Genomic DNA, 13,021 nt, shown 5'->3' with positions numbered 1-13,021 from the left:
CTCTATTTCTTTCTGTACGTCCCTTGCCTCTTTCTGCACCTCACCCTCTTCTTCCTATACCCCTCTAGTTTCTTTCTGTATCCCTCTTGCCTCTTTTTGCACATCACTTGCCTCTTTCTGCATTTCTGTAACTTATTTATGTACTTCAATTGTCTCTTGCAGTAATTTTCTTGCCTCTTTCTGTACTTCTCTTACCACTTTCTGTACCTTACTTTTTTCTTTCTGTACTTCTCTTGCTACTCTCTGTCCCTCTCTTTCTTCTTTCTGCACCCCTCTTGCCTCTTTCTGTACCTCTCTTGCCTCTTTCTGCATTTTACTTACCTCTTTCTGCACTTCTATTGCCTCTTTCTGCACCTCTCTTGCTTCTTTCTGCATTTCTCTTGCCTCTTTCTGCACATTTCTTCCTCTTTCTGCAACTCCCTCTTGCATCTTCCATCACTTCTCTTGCCTGTGTTTGCACCTCTCGTGTTGCTTACTACAGCTCTTTTATTTTTTTCTGTACCTCTCTAGCATCTTTCTGCACCTCTTGTGCCTCTTTTGGCATTTCTCTTGCCTCTTTCTGCACTTCACTTGCCTCTTTCTGCTCTTCTCTTGTCTCTTTATGCACCTCTTTTGCCTCTTTCTGCACCCGTCTTACTTCTTTCAGCACATCTCTTGCTTCTTTCGGAACCTCTCTTGCTTCTTTTTGTATCCCCTATTGCTTTTTTCTACACCTCTCTGGTATCTTTATGTACCTTTCTTGCTTTTTGCTCCATATCTCTTGCCTCCTTCTGCACCTTTCTTTCTCCTTTTTGTTCCTCTCTTAGCTCTTTTCTAACTCTCTCTCTTCTTTTTGTACCGCTTTTCCTTCTTTCTGCACCTCTCTTACTACGTTTGCACTTCTTTTGCTTCTTACTACACTTCTCTTGCTCCTTTCTGTGTCTTTTTTCCTCTTTTTGCACCTTTCATCCTTACTCTACACCTGTCTTCTGCTTTCTGCAGTTCTATTGCTTCTTTATGTACTTTTCATTCCACTTTTTATACCTCCCTTGCTTCTTTCTGCACTTCTCTTGCTTTTTTCAGCACCCTTTTTTTCTTCTTTCTGTACCTATCTTGCTTTTTTTCTGCACCTTTCATCCTTTTTCTGCACTTTCCTTGCCTCTTTATACAACTATCATCTTTTTTTCTCCTCTCTTTCTTCTTTCTGCACCTTTCTTGTTGTTTTCTGTACCTCTTTTTCATCTTTCTGGACTTCTCTTGTTGCTTTTTTCTGTACCTTTTTCCTCATACTGCACCTCTCTTGCCTCTTTCTGCACATTTCTTCCTCTATCTTCTCCTCTCTTGGTTCTTTCTATCCCTTTCTTAATTTTTTTGCACCTCTCTTGCTTCTTGATGCACTTCTCTTGCCTCTGTCTGCAATTCTCTTGCCACTTTCCACACCTCCCTTGCTTCTTTCTGCAGTTCTCTTGTTTCTTTCTGTGCCTCTATTGTTTTTATTTGCATCTCTCTTCCCTATTTCAACACTCCTCTTGCTTCTTTCTGCATTCCTCTTGGTTCTTTCTTCACTTCTCTTGCTTCTTTCTGTACCTTTCTTCTTCTTTCTGCACATCTCTTGCCTCTTTCTGCATTTCTCTTTCTTCTTTCTGCACATTTCTTCCTCTTTCTACACTTGTCCTGACTCTTTATGTACTACTTTTGCTTCTTTCTGCTCATTTCTTCCTTTTTCTGCAACTCTTTTGTCTCTTTCTGCATATTTCGTCCTCTTTCTACACCTCTCTTGATTCTTTCTGCACCTTTCTTGTTTTTTTCGGTAGCTCTCTTGCTTCTTTATGTACTGATCTTGTCACTTTTTTCTGCACCTTTTTCCTCTTACTGCACCTCTCTTGCCTTTTTCTGCACATTTCTTCCTCTCTCTTCTCCTCTCTTGCTTCTTTATGCAACTTTCTTGATTATTTATGTACCTCTCTTGTTTCTTTATGCACTTCCCTTGTTTCTTTCTGCACTTCTTTTGCTACTTTCTGTACCTCTTGCTTCTTTCATTACCTCTATTGTTTTTGTTTGCATCTCTCATCCCTCTTTCATCACTTCTCTTGCTTCTTTCTGTACCTCTCTTGGCTTTTTCTTCAATACTCTTGACTCTTTCTACACATTTCTTCCTCTATCTTCTCCTCTCTTGCTTCTTTCTGCACAGTTCTTGCTTTTTTATGCACCTCTCTTGCTTTTTTATGCACCTCATCTGCTTCTTTCTGTACCTCTATTGTTTTTGTTTGCATCCTTCTTCCCTTTTTCATCACTTCTCTTGCTTCTGTCTGCAGCTCTCTTGGAGCTTTTTTCACTTCTCTTGCTTCTCTCTGTGCCTTTATTCTTTTTTCTGTACTTCTCATGCCTCTTGTCTCTTTCGGCATTTCTCTTTCTTCTTTCTACACCTTTCTTTCTCTTTCTAGACTTCGCTCAATTCTTTCTGCACTTCTCTTGCTTCTTACTGTACCTTTCTTCCTCTTTCCGTAGTTTTTCCTCTTTCAGCACTTCTCTAGCTTCTTTCTGCACCTCTCTTCCTTCTTTCTACGCTTCTCTTGCCTCTTTGGCCCCTCTGTTGCCTCTTTTTTCCATTTCTCTTGCCTCTTTCTGTACCTCTCTTGTCTCTTTCTGTACATTTCTTCCTCTTTCTGCACCCCTCTTGCTTCTTTTTGTACCTCTCTCGCTTTTGTTCTGTACCTCTATCGGCTCTTTCTTTACTTCTCTTGCTTCGTTCTGAACTTTTCTTCCACTTTCTGTACTTCTCTTGCCTCTTTCTGCACTTCTCTTGCCTCTATATGCACATTTCTTCCTTTTTGCACTTCTCTTGCTTCTTTCATCAATTCTCTTGCCTCTTTTTGCTCCTATCTTGCTGCTTTCTACAACTCTCTATTTCTTTCTGTACCTCCCTTGCCTCTTTCTGCACCTCACCCTCTTCTTCCTGTACCTCTTTTTCTTCTTTCTGCATCTTTCTTCCCTCTTTCCGCACCTCACTAGCTTTTTACTGTACCTCACTCTCTTCTTCTGCTCCTCTCTAGTTTCTTTCTGCACCCCTCTTGCCTCTTTTTGCACCTCTTGTGCCTCTATGTGCATTTCTGTACCTTATTTCTGTACTTCACTTGCCTGTTTCAGCACTTCCCTTGCCTCTTTCTGCACCTCTCTTGCTTCTTTCTGTATTTTACTTGCCTGTTTATGCACTTCACTTGCCTTTTTCTGCACTTCTCTTGCCTCTTTCTACACCTCTCTTGCTTCTTTCTGCACTTCTCTTGCCTCTTTCTGCACTTCTCTTACCTCTTTATGCACATTTATTTCTCTTTCTGCAACTCCCTCTTGCATATTTGATCACATATCTTGCCTCTTTTTGCACCTCTCTTGTTGCTTTTTACAGCTCTCTTATTTTTTTCTCTACCTCTCTAGCATCTTGCTGCACCTCTCATGCATCTTTCAGCATTTCTCCTGCCTCTTTCTGCACTTCACTTGCCTCTTTCTGCACCTGTTGCTTCTTTCATCACTTCTCTTAGTTCTTTCTTTACCTCACTCTCTTCTTTCTGTACATCTCTTGCTTCTTTCTGCAGTGCTCAAGCTTCTTTCTGTTCTCTTACTATTGCTGCTCCTTTGTTGCCTCTTTCTGCACCTCTTTTGCCTCTTTATGCACCCCTCTTACTTCTTTTTGGCCATCTCTTGCTTCTGTCTGCAAATCTCTTGCCTCTTTTTATATCCTGTCTTGCTTCTTACTACACCTCTCTGGTTTCTTTATTTACCCATCTTGCTTTTTCTCCATCTCTCTTGCATCTTTCTGTACCTCTCTTTCCCCTTTGTATGCCTCTCTTACCTCTTTTCTAACTCACTCTCTTCTTTCTGTACCTCTTTTCCTTCTTTCTTTACCTCTCTTGCTATGTTTGCACTTCTTACTGCACTTCTTTTGCTCCTTTCTGCACCTTTCTTCCTCTTTTTGCACCTTTCCTCCTTGGTCTACGCCTTTCTTTGTCTTTCTGCAGTACTCTTGCTTTTTTCTGTTCTTCTCTTGCCTCTTTTTACTCCTCCCTTACTTCTCTCTGCACTTCTCTTGCCTCTTTCTGCAACTCTCCTGCTTTTTTCTGCACCTCTCTTGTTTCTTTTTAAACCTTTCTTGCTTTTTTCTGCAGCACTATTACTTATTTCTGCACCACACTTGCCTCTTTCATCACTTCTCTTGCTTATTTCTGCACCTCTTTTGCTTTTTTCTGAACTTATCTGGCTTCTTTCTGCATAATTCTTCCTCTTTATGGACATTTCTTGCTTTTTTCTGCACCTTTCATCCCTTTCTTGCACTTCCCTTGCCTCTTTCTGCACCTTTCATCTTTATTTTCTCCTCTCCTTCTTCTTTCTGCACCTTTCTTGTTTTTCTTCTTTATGCACTTCTCTTGTCTCTTTCTGCACTTCTCTTGCTACATTCTGCACCACCCTTGCTTTTTTCGGCACCTCTCTTGCTTCTTTCTACACCTCTCATGTTTTTGTTTGTATCTCTCTTCCCTCTTTCCTTTCATCACTTCTCTTGCTTCTTTTTGCACCACTCTTGGCTCTTTCTTCACTTCTTTTGCTTCTTTCTGTACCTTTCCTCTTCTTTCCGCCCATCTCTTGCCTATTTCTGCATTTTTCTTTCTTATTTCTGTACCTTTGTTCCTCTTTCTACACTTGTCTCGACTTTCTGCACTTCACTTGCTTCTTTCTGCACCTTTCTTCCTCTTCCTGTGCCGTTCTTCCTTTCTGTATCTTTTTTCCTTTTTCATAACCTCTTGCTTCTTTCTGCACCATCTCTTGCTGCTTTCTGCCCTTCTCTTGCCTCTTTTTCTACTTCTCTTGCCTCTTTCTGCACCTCTCTTGTCTCTTTCTGCATATTTCGTCCTCTTTCTGCAACTCTCATGCTTCTTTCTGCACCTTCGTTGTTTTTTTCTCGACCTCTCTTTCTTCTTTATGCACTTCTCTTGTCGCTTTTTTCTGTACCTTTTTCCTCTTACTGCACCTCTCTTGCTTCTTTCTGCACATTCCTTCCTCTATCTTCTCCTGTCTTGCTTATTTCTGTACCTTTCTTGATTTTTTCTGCACCTCCCTTGCTTCTTTCTGCGCCTCTCTTGCATCTTTCTGTACCTCTATTGTTTTTTTTTATCTCTCTTTCATCACTTTTCTTACTTCTTTCTGCACCTCTCTTGGCTCTTTCTTCACATCTCTTGCTTCTTTGTGCACCTTTCTCCCTCTTTCTGTAGCTTTCTTCCTCTTTCTGGGTCTTTTATCCTCTTTTAGCCCCTCTCTTGGTGAAATGTGTTTGTGAGGCCCCCCTTTTACCTTGGCCCCTGCTTGACAGGTCACTCTGAAACTTTCAACACAGCAGCTCAACTAAATAAACAAAAAAAGTCACTGGATGATGTCAACAGTGATGTAATTTGACATATCATCAGTTATGTCATCACTGATGTCACTGACAAATTCATGAGTGATGTAATATATGACATTATCAGCAGTGCATTGCAGGGGTGCAAGTTATAGTTAGCTCAGCTAACTATAACGGTGGAATTGCTCTGGTTTTGTACGAGTAACATGTCAGCTAACTATAATGTTCCTGTAACCTGTGTTTTTTCAGTGAATATATTTATGTATATACATATAGATCCAGATGTAAATGGGAAGAAAGGAAAGCCCATACAAGCGGGTTGGGGCTTCTTGGCGAGGTCACCACCATAATACACCACAGCCTTCATGCCACATCCAAAGCGCAAAATCAAGCCCTCCAGACAGACGTCAGGTAAGAGAGTTTTAATCTTCAACAGCCAAAGCATTACGGGTTTTGATCGTATGCTAATGTGAGGGTCAGTGAAACTGGGATTTAAATACACTTAGGTCATCAACAGTGAAGAAGGACTGGACGTTCACCACATGTCATTTTCTATAAAGAGTGTGTTTTTCGAGTATCAGGTGCCAGCAACATTTTTACTTATTTAGTACTCTTTCAATAACATGCCTAATGCCCACCGTTAAGAAATGTTTGAGTTTTTGTAGTCCTGGTTAGAAATCCAGTCTTTCAATGGACTACCATGTCCATAATGATTTGCAAATGTCTAACAAAGCCTCTTAATGTCCTTCATTTTTTAAAAACCTAGGATGCCTTAATAAGCCTCAATAAAAGCAAACTGCCACATGCTAGCTTTAAAAGGAACACTTCCATGTTGTGCTGAGTGGCAGTGAATCTCATTTCACCTATAAGGCACTCTCCTTCATGTGCTCATTGTTCCAATTTTCAATGTAGCTGCGTGAGAACTGTCTTACTCTGTCTGACTGTGCATGACTCCAGCAACTCATGTAAGCCCTGGCTACCTAGTGATTATCGAGAAATCTCCAGTTTGCAGGCCTTCTAACAAAACAGTGGCAGAGCTCCTGTTTTGAAGTGGCACTGTCATAGTGAAATCCTTCTTTCCAGAATTAGAGCAGCCGGCGGGCCTCTTGTTACATGTAGATCCAGATACAAATTCGACAAAAGGAAAACCTATCCAAGTGGGCTGGGGCTTGTAGGCGAAGTCACCGCCGTAATACAGCACAGCCTTCACGCAACATCCTAAGTGCAAAATCAAGCCCTTCAGACAGACGTCAGGTAAGAAAGTTGGAATCTGCAAAAGGCAAAGCATTATGCAATTCAACCTTCAAGTGGAGCTTAATCATATGCTAATGCGAGGATCATTTTATGAGCCAGAAAAAGTTTTTACAAATCAGAAAAGGGCTTCTGTGATCAATTCAGAATCACAAATAGGAGTGAGTGTAAATGAGCTGCTGTTCGCGTATTTGAGTCACAGTGCTGTGCTCCAATGGCTTAAGATTGCAATTACAGTTACAACTATTGATCAATTACTGTCACCTGAGACTGGGTGGTAACTGAGTTGCTAAGAGGAAGCAGTCCCCATTGGAATTGCATTGGCAGTCTCAGGTGAAAAGATAGTGGTTTAGAGGACCTCGATATTCGCGCCCTAATTTCATTCAATGGACTTTTTTTAAGAGCATCACATGTCCCTCTCAGAAACTTGGCACCTCTAAGAAAAATTTATATTGAAGGGATGGAAATCAGGGAGGAAGATCTGCATTCTCAAACATTTGTAGGGTGGTACAACATTTCTGCTGCCTCATTAATATTAATGACGCAGGATTTCTTGCGACCACCAGCAAAAATATCTTTTTATATATGTCTGAGTGGTATAATAGGTTGGTAGCATCTCAAAATGCTGAGTAGGTCAATGTGCAAAAACATTAACTGGTTTGCATCCTTTCCGATCATACATCAGGACCTTTGAATCTTAAGGCCAGATGTATAGTTAAGAGGAGAGGGCACTCCGTTGCATCTGAGACGTAATAGCACCTTTGCAAACGGAAGGTCCATCTACCTCATTTAGAGTCAGGTGGACTTTCAGTATGTCTGCTGCAGAGACTCCGCAGATACACCTCACCTCAGATAGCCTAACACAGTAGTGGCCACTGATGGGTTTTCCAATTGTTTGAACTACCTATTTAGAGAGGATGCACAAATGCCACGATTTTACCCTCTGTCACTACCAGGTAAAAGCTGGCAACCAGGGGCAGTAGAAACTGCAAAATGATCCCAACACCATGGGAGAAAACTCCATAGCAAGGGGGGTCATTGGTTTTATTTATTTTCCATAATAAATTGGCCTTGGGAAATTTATTTTGAAAATTTTTAAAAATGTTGAAAGTTTGATGCAGGTGACCCCAGTTCCTGAAAAATGCAAGTAATAGCCGTTCAGCCGGCGGACTCATCTAAATTTGGCAGGCAGAACATCTTTGACATGGCGGGAGTATTGTACTTCGCCACGGCGACACAATCCCTCTGCCAAACTCTGAATCTAAATCTATTAGGTTTTGGTATAGAAAGACATACATAGTGCTCAAGTAACCACAAACTCCTGTTCACAATGCATATTAAAAAAATAGGAATAGCACGAATTGTGCGGCTGGAGAACTGCATACTGAATCGCAGGCTACATACACAACTGTCTTTCAGAAAACAAACAAGTTTTCAATTTGCAGTTGGAGCTTAAATGTGCCATTAACTCATTTTAATGCACAACACAGCTCCACAGTGATTTGCCTGACATGATACATTGTTCAGGTGAGTTAAATGTATTTCTATTACATAATTTCGAGTTTTTTGTAATTGTTGCCCGATTTATTTATTCAATGTTTAATATAACTTTTGGTAGAAATAATGAAAAGACAGAGATGCTTTATTTTCACATCAATGTGTTTTGCTTACCTCTCTGGAAAGTTGATGTTGTCCTCTGGTGGCCGTTCCTGTAACCCGCCATTGACTATTGTAGGCGGATAAAACAAAACAAAATAAACCAAATACACAAACTGCATCATTATGGCAATATATTCTGCGAGAGGAGAGCGAGATATTCTGCAAGAGGAGACAGATGCTGGAGGCTGGAGGCTGATCTTTCTTTCAGTGGTTTAAATGTCTGGTGGTAGCCACACCCACTCATCTCCCTTCTCGCTATTGGCTTAAAGCACACAACAAGCCTCACCTTACTTTCTAGCACAGCAACAGCTAAGCATGACCACAGCAACAGCTAAACATGAAAGAACATAATTGGATGGCATGACTTTAGGCATCCTCAATCACATTCCTTTCACGTAGGCAATGATAGGCGCTCCAGATTTTTTAAATCAAGATGAGATAAGGTTTGTGACAAGAATGAAGTAAGTACAACCCACTCCCATACACATTTCATTTTGAAGAATATTCTTTCTGCACCATTCTTTTCTTCTCAGTTATGCATGGGAGCAGGGTCCAACTGGGGCAGCAAAAATAAAATCGACCCATAAACATCCAAAAATACAGTCCACACACTGACCCTTCCGACCAGCTCATTGGGGACTACGTGATTGCATTAGAGGCCAGTCCAACCCTATGTGGGGATGGTGAAGAGTGCATAATCCGTGTGTAGAAGATTGTGTTTTATCTTATCTCCCAGAATGTTGAAGTTCCAAGAGAGAATTGTCGATTTCCTCATATGTCGTGTCGTCATGCAGGGTGTCCTGTACGGTCCCTCCCTTCCCTGGCCTCCACCCCCACTCTCGTCCCTGCCCCCCACCCATTAGGATAGTCATAGAAAGCCTGAAATCACGGGTCTCATCCCATCTGAAACAGAAAAATTGCTCTGAAGCATGCACAAACCAGAAAAAAAAACAAAGAAACCCCCATAACAGTACCCCCACCCTGCAACCCTGCCTTGTGGATCTAAAACTACACACTTCCCCAATAACACAGCGCCAGTCGCCCCGATAACTAAATATCAAATGTAGGGCTGCCTGGCACCACCACCCCACAGCATTCTCTGCCTGAGCCCGCAACTCTGCCCAACCTCATGTGAGGGCTCTTGTATCGAATAGGAACTCAGTTCACCCGTCTAGGTCCCGGTCCTTTGTAGTGAGAACAGGAAGGTACCAATCTACAACAACAAAAGGAAAAGCTATACCTTGAGTACGACAGTAGACAAATAACAGATCAGCAAAATGAGTCAAATCCTTCACTTTCCAGTGCGTGGTGCATCATTTGTGGGGCTTACAGATCAAGAACTTCTGGATCTAAACACTGACCTCACCCTCTCTCTGTGACGGTTCGAGGATTCCAGGGAACAATAGATGTTCCCCCACGTGTCTGCTTCTTCTCACTGACGATTAATCCGGGGAGGACCCTTGTCCAGCCATTGCTGAGCCTCCTTCAGTGTCGTGAAGAACCAGGATTGGTCGCCCTCCACCACCTTAAGTTTAGCAGGAAAGAACATCATATATTTAATTTCCTTGTCTCTGAGAGCGCGTTTCACCCCTTCGAAGGAATGTTTCTCTCGCTGTACTTCAAGGTGCAGTCCGGGAAGAACCGAATCGTCGCACTCTCGTAGGGGAGATCACCTTTGACTCTGGCCAATTGTAAAATTGTGTTGTGGTCCTGGAAGTTCAGGATATGCGCGATGATGGTTCATGGAGGGGCCCCAGGTTTTGGTTTGGGGATCGGGGCTCTGTGTGCCCTTTCCATGTAGGACAATGGTGACAGTCTCTTGGGCTTGAGGTCTTCAAGAAAGAAGTCCACACTGGGGCCCTCCGCCTCTTCAGGCACACCTACCATCCGAATATTGTTTCGGCGGGCCCTCCGTTCCTGATCATCCAACTGCAGGGCCATTGCCTTTGTTGGTGTGCCAGCTTTTAAACACATTTCTCCAGTTTGCCTGTTGTCGCCTGGAGCTCTCCTATGTGTTCCTCCATCGCTGTGACTCTTTCAGAAGTTTTTCGCATGTCCGCCCTCATGAGGTTCATCTCAATTGTGACCTTATCGATTTTTATTTCAAAGTTCATCCCCACTGTCTGTATCGCCACCATGATAGAGCCAATGGATGGTTATTCTCCGGTCGAATCCTCACCCTGCGCCCCTTCTTCAGAGTGAAGCTGTCGTGGAACTGCATACTTATCCATCTTATTAGCCTGTATGGTTTTGTCATAGCGAGGAGTGTCCCTGGGGGGGACCGATGGACCATTCACTACTTCACCCGGTCTCTCCGGGGCACCCCATCCCAATTCCGGCCTCCCGATGTCTGTAGCATCCAGCACCTGGATGATGGCGCTCTCCTCTTCCAAGTCCCCCAAGATGCACTGCTTGGTGCTCAAGGGCCCCGGGGAGGCCTCAAGTTCCTGAAACCAAGGGATATCTCACTGGTAGTCCACTATGGCACGAACAATCTCCAATAGGGCTAGTATCGCCCTCACATGATGTATCGACCCCACCAAGGCATGTAGATGAGTAAGGAGGGGGCGCAGGGATGTAGTTGTGTCCCTCTCTGGCCTGCCACACTATGACTGGTCATGCTGCTGAAGGAACTCACGGCTTGCTATATGCCACGCGCTCAGATCTGCCTCCAGCGGCCGCCGATCAAAGGCCCAGGTCTCCCCGAAGCGAGCGTATCTGCTATCAAATGTCCACTGGGGCAAGTGCCTGTTGTTCACTAACCTTGTTTTCACCGTGAGGCTAATAGGGGGCCTGCAGCATTTTCCACGACCTCAGCCCCCCGCAATAATATTATCCTCATCCACCTCACTTCAGAACCTCAGGAGCCGGGCGGACCCCTCATCTTTATACTTCGGGGGGGAGAAATGTGACCCCGGCCGGATTGCACTGCACTGGTCCCTTCTGCGGGAGTGCATAAATCGCGATTTCCCAATGCTGCAGAGTAGCTCTGGGTCTGCATCAGATAAAGGCCATGCCCAGCAGATCTCGTGCAGATCCCCGCTCATTGGATCCCAATGCATGCTGGCACACCACGCGACTCCACCCCCTTCACACCGGAGATTCAGCACCACTGTTCGGCAGGGCCCTGTCTCGTTGTGTCGTCGATCCTGTATCACCAGATGGAAATAGTGTCTCTCGCGCCCCGGGGCATTACCAGGGGCACATCACCGGTACTTTCTCCCCTCTGGCTGACGGATAAGGAACAGATATCACAGGCTTTGTCGCAGGCCCGACGGAGCTCGAAAGTTAAGCCACCATAACGGCTGGTGCCAGGCCACGCCCCCATAGGGAACAGTTTTTAGGGTTCAGGACGGTATCGTTTTTAGGGCGTGGTGACAGTTCTAAGGGCTCGGGTGGGGAAAGGGACAGCTTTAAGGGCTCGGGCAGTTTTAGGTCTCAGGGCAGGGGTGGCTAGCTCAGGGTACTTTAGGGATGTAGGGGACAGTATTTAGGGCTCATGGCTCAGGGCTCGGGACTGGCGTATGGTTTGTTTTTCGGGTGTGGGGTTAAGGGACAGTTTACAGGGCAGGATCTTTAGCATGCATCTTCCTATACCCATCATTTCTTTACCACGAAATTGCATGATAAAAGCATGCGTGGTGAAGGCATGCATGGTAAAGATGCGGTTGTGGTTGAGACCGCGTTGTTCAGGTATGTGTTGTTCAGGCATGCATTGTACTATCACACAATCCAACAAGAGGAAATAAACGCCACCTCTGCCATTTTCCACTCCTAACAACTCTACCCCACTACCCACTCACACCAGTGCAATTCTTGTTAACATCTTATCTCTAATGCGTAATAAAAAAAAACTAAATCTGATTGGCACTATAGTCTATCGTATCTTTAGGGCTATTCTTCCCGAACCCAGAGAGCATCTTTCCCACTTAATTATCTAAAATGACTGAATGTTTAAGAAGTAACTTTCTATTTTTCCACCAATTCTGGGACTTTTGTCTATTTTTTAAAGAAATTCTGATCTCTTCTGATGAGTTTAAGCCAACAAGGTTTCTGCATATAAACAGTACCCCCAGTTCTTGCAATGGGCATATGCACTGTTGTAGCTTCCAGTGTCGTTCAACAGTTTGGCTGCTGAAATCTGATATCACAAGGAATGGTATCCATTCACTGTAGCAAGCAAGGCAGGTTTGGTTTAAAAAAAGATTTTTTGTCTCAGAATGAAATTACCAATATAAATCTAGGCTGTGTACCCCTTACATTTGAGACATATCATGTGAATGGTATTTGTGAGCCTGCTGTAACTCGGAGTCACAATACCAGTTTGATAGATCTGCAAAGTACGTGTCTCTTTCCCCTTCCACCCCTCTTCAACTGCAAAAATATGTAGGTCAATTTTCCAGCTCTTCAGTTGTATTATGTATTGCCTCCAGCAGTGCCTGCTGCTCAGGGACCATCTCTTGTATTCTGTTAGTAACTTCCTCTATTGCTGCCATTGGTTTTGCTACATTTATGATTTGGTCTTGTATGTTCTCAATCTTTTCACATATGCCTTGTACACATGCCTGTACCTCCAGCTGCTCCTGTTTTACTCATGTGTATTGAGACACTCTCCTCACAGTGTCTCTGTATCAATTGATACATTTGTATCATGGATGGATTGCATCCATCCTCTACAGTTGATATACCTTTACTAATGCTAGTACCCAATAAAGATTGGTTTTGCCCCTTGACCTATACACTCTTAGA

The 13,021-nt window shown here is 43.5% G+C and overlaps 1 long non-coding RNA gene across 1 annotated transcript in view; it reads right to left on the bottom strand.

Annotated features, from left to right (window-relative positions):
* Positions 1 to 8,442, bottom strand: part of LOC144785409 (uncharacterized) — a 378,879-nt gene extending 370,437 nt beyond the window's left edge. Inside the window, exon 1 of the long non-coding RNA XR_013601868.1 lies at positions 8,285 to 8,442. This is a non-coding gene — a long non-coding RNA (uncharacterized LOC144785409). The remainder of the gene's footprint in view (positions 1 to 8,284) is intronic.
* Positions 8,443 to 13,021: the final 4,579 nt, after the last annotated feature.

This window comes from Lissotriton helveticus, chromosome 10 (genome assembly GCF_964261635.1).
Source record: "Lissotriton helveticus chromosome 10, aLisHel1.1, whole genome shotgun sequence".
Taxonomy (NCBI): Eukaryota; Metazoa; Chordata; class Amphibia; order Caudata; family Salamandridae; genus Lissotriton; species Lissotriton helveticus.
This window is presented reverse-complemented; position numbering and strand designations above follow the sequence as displayed.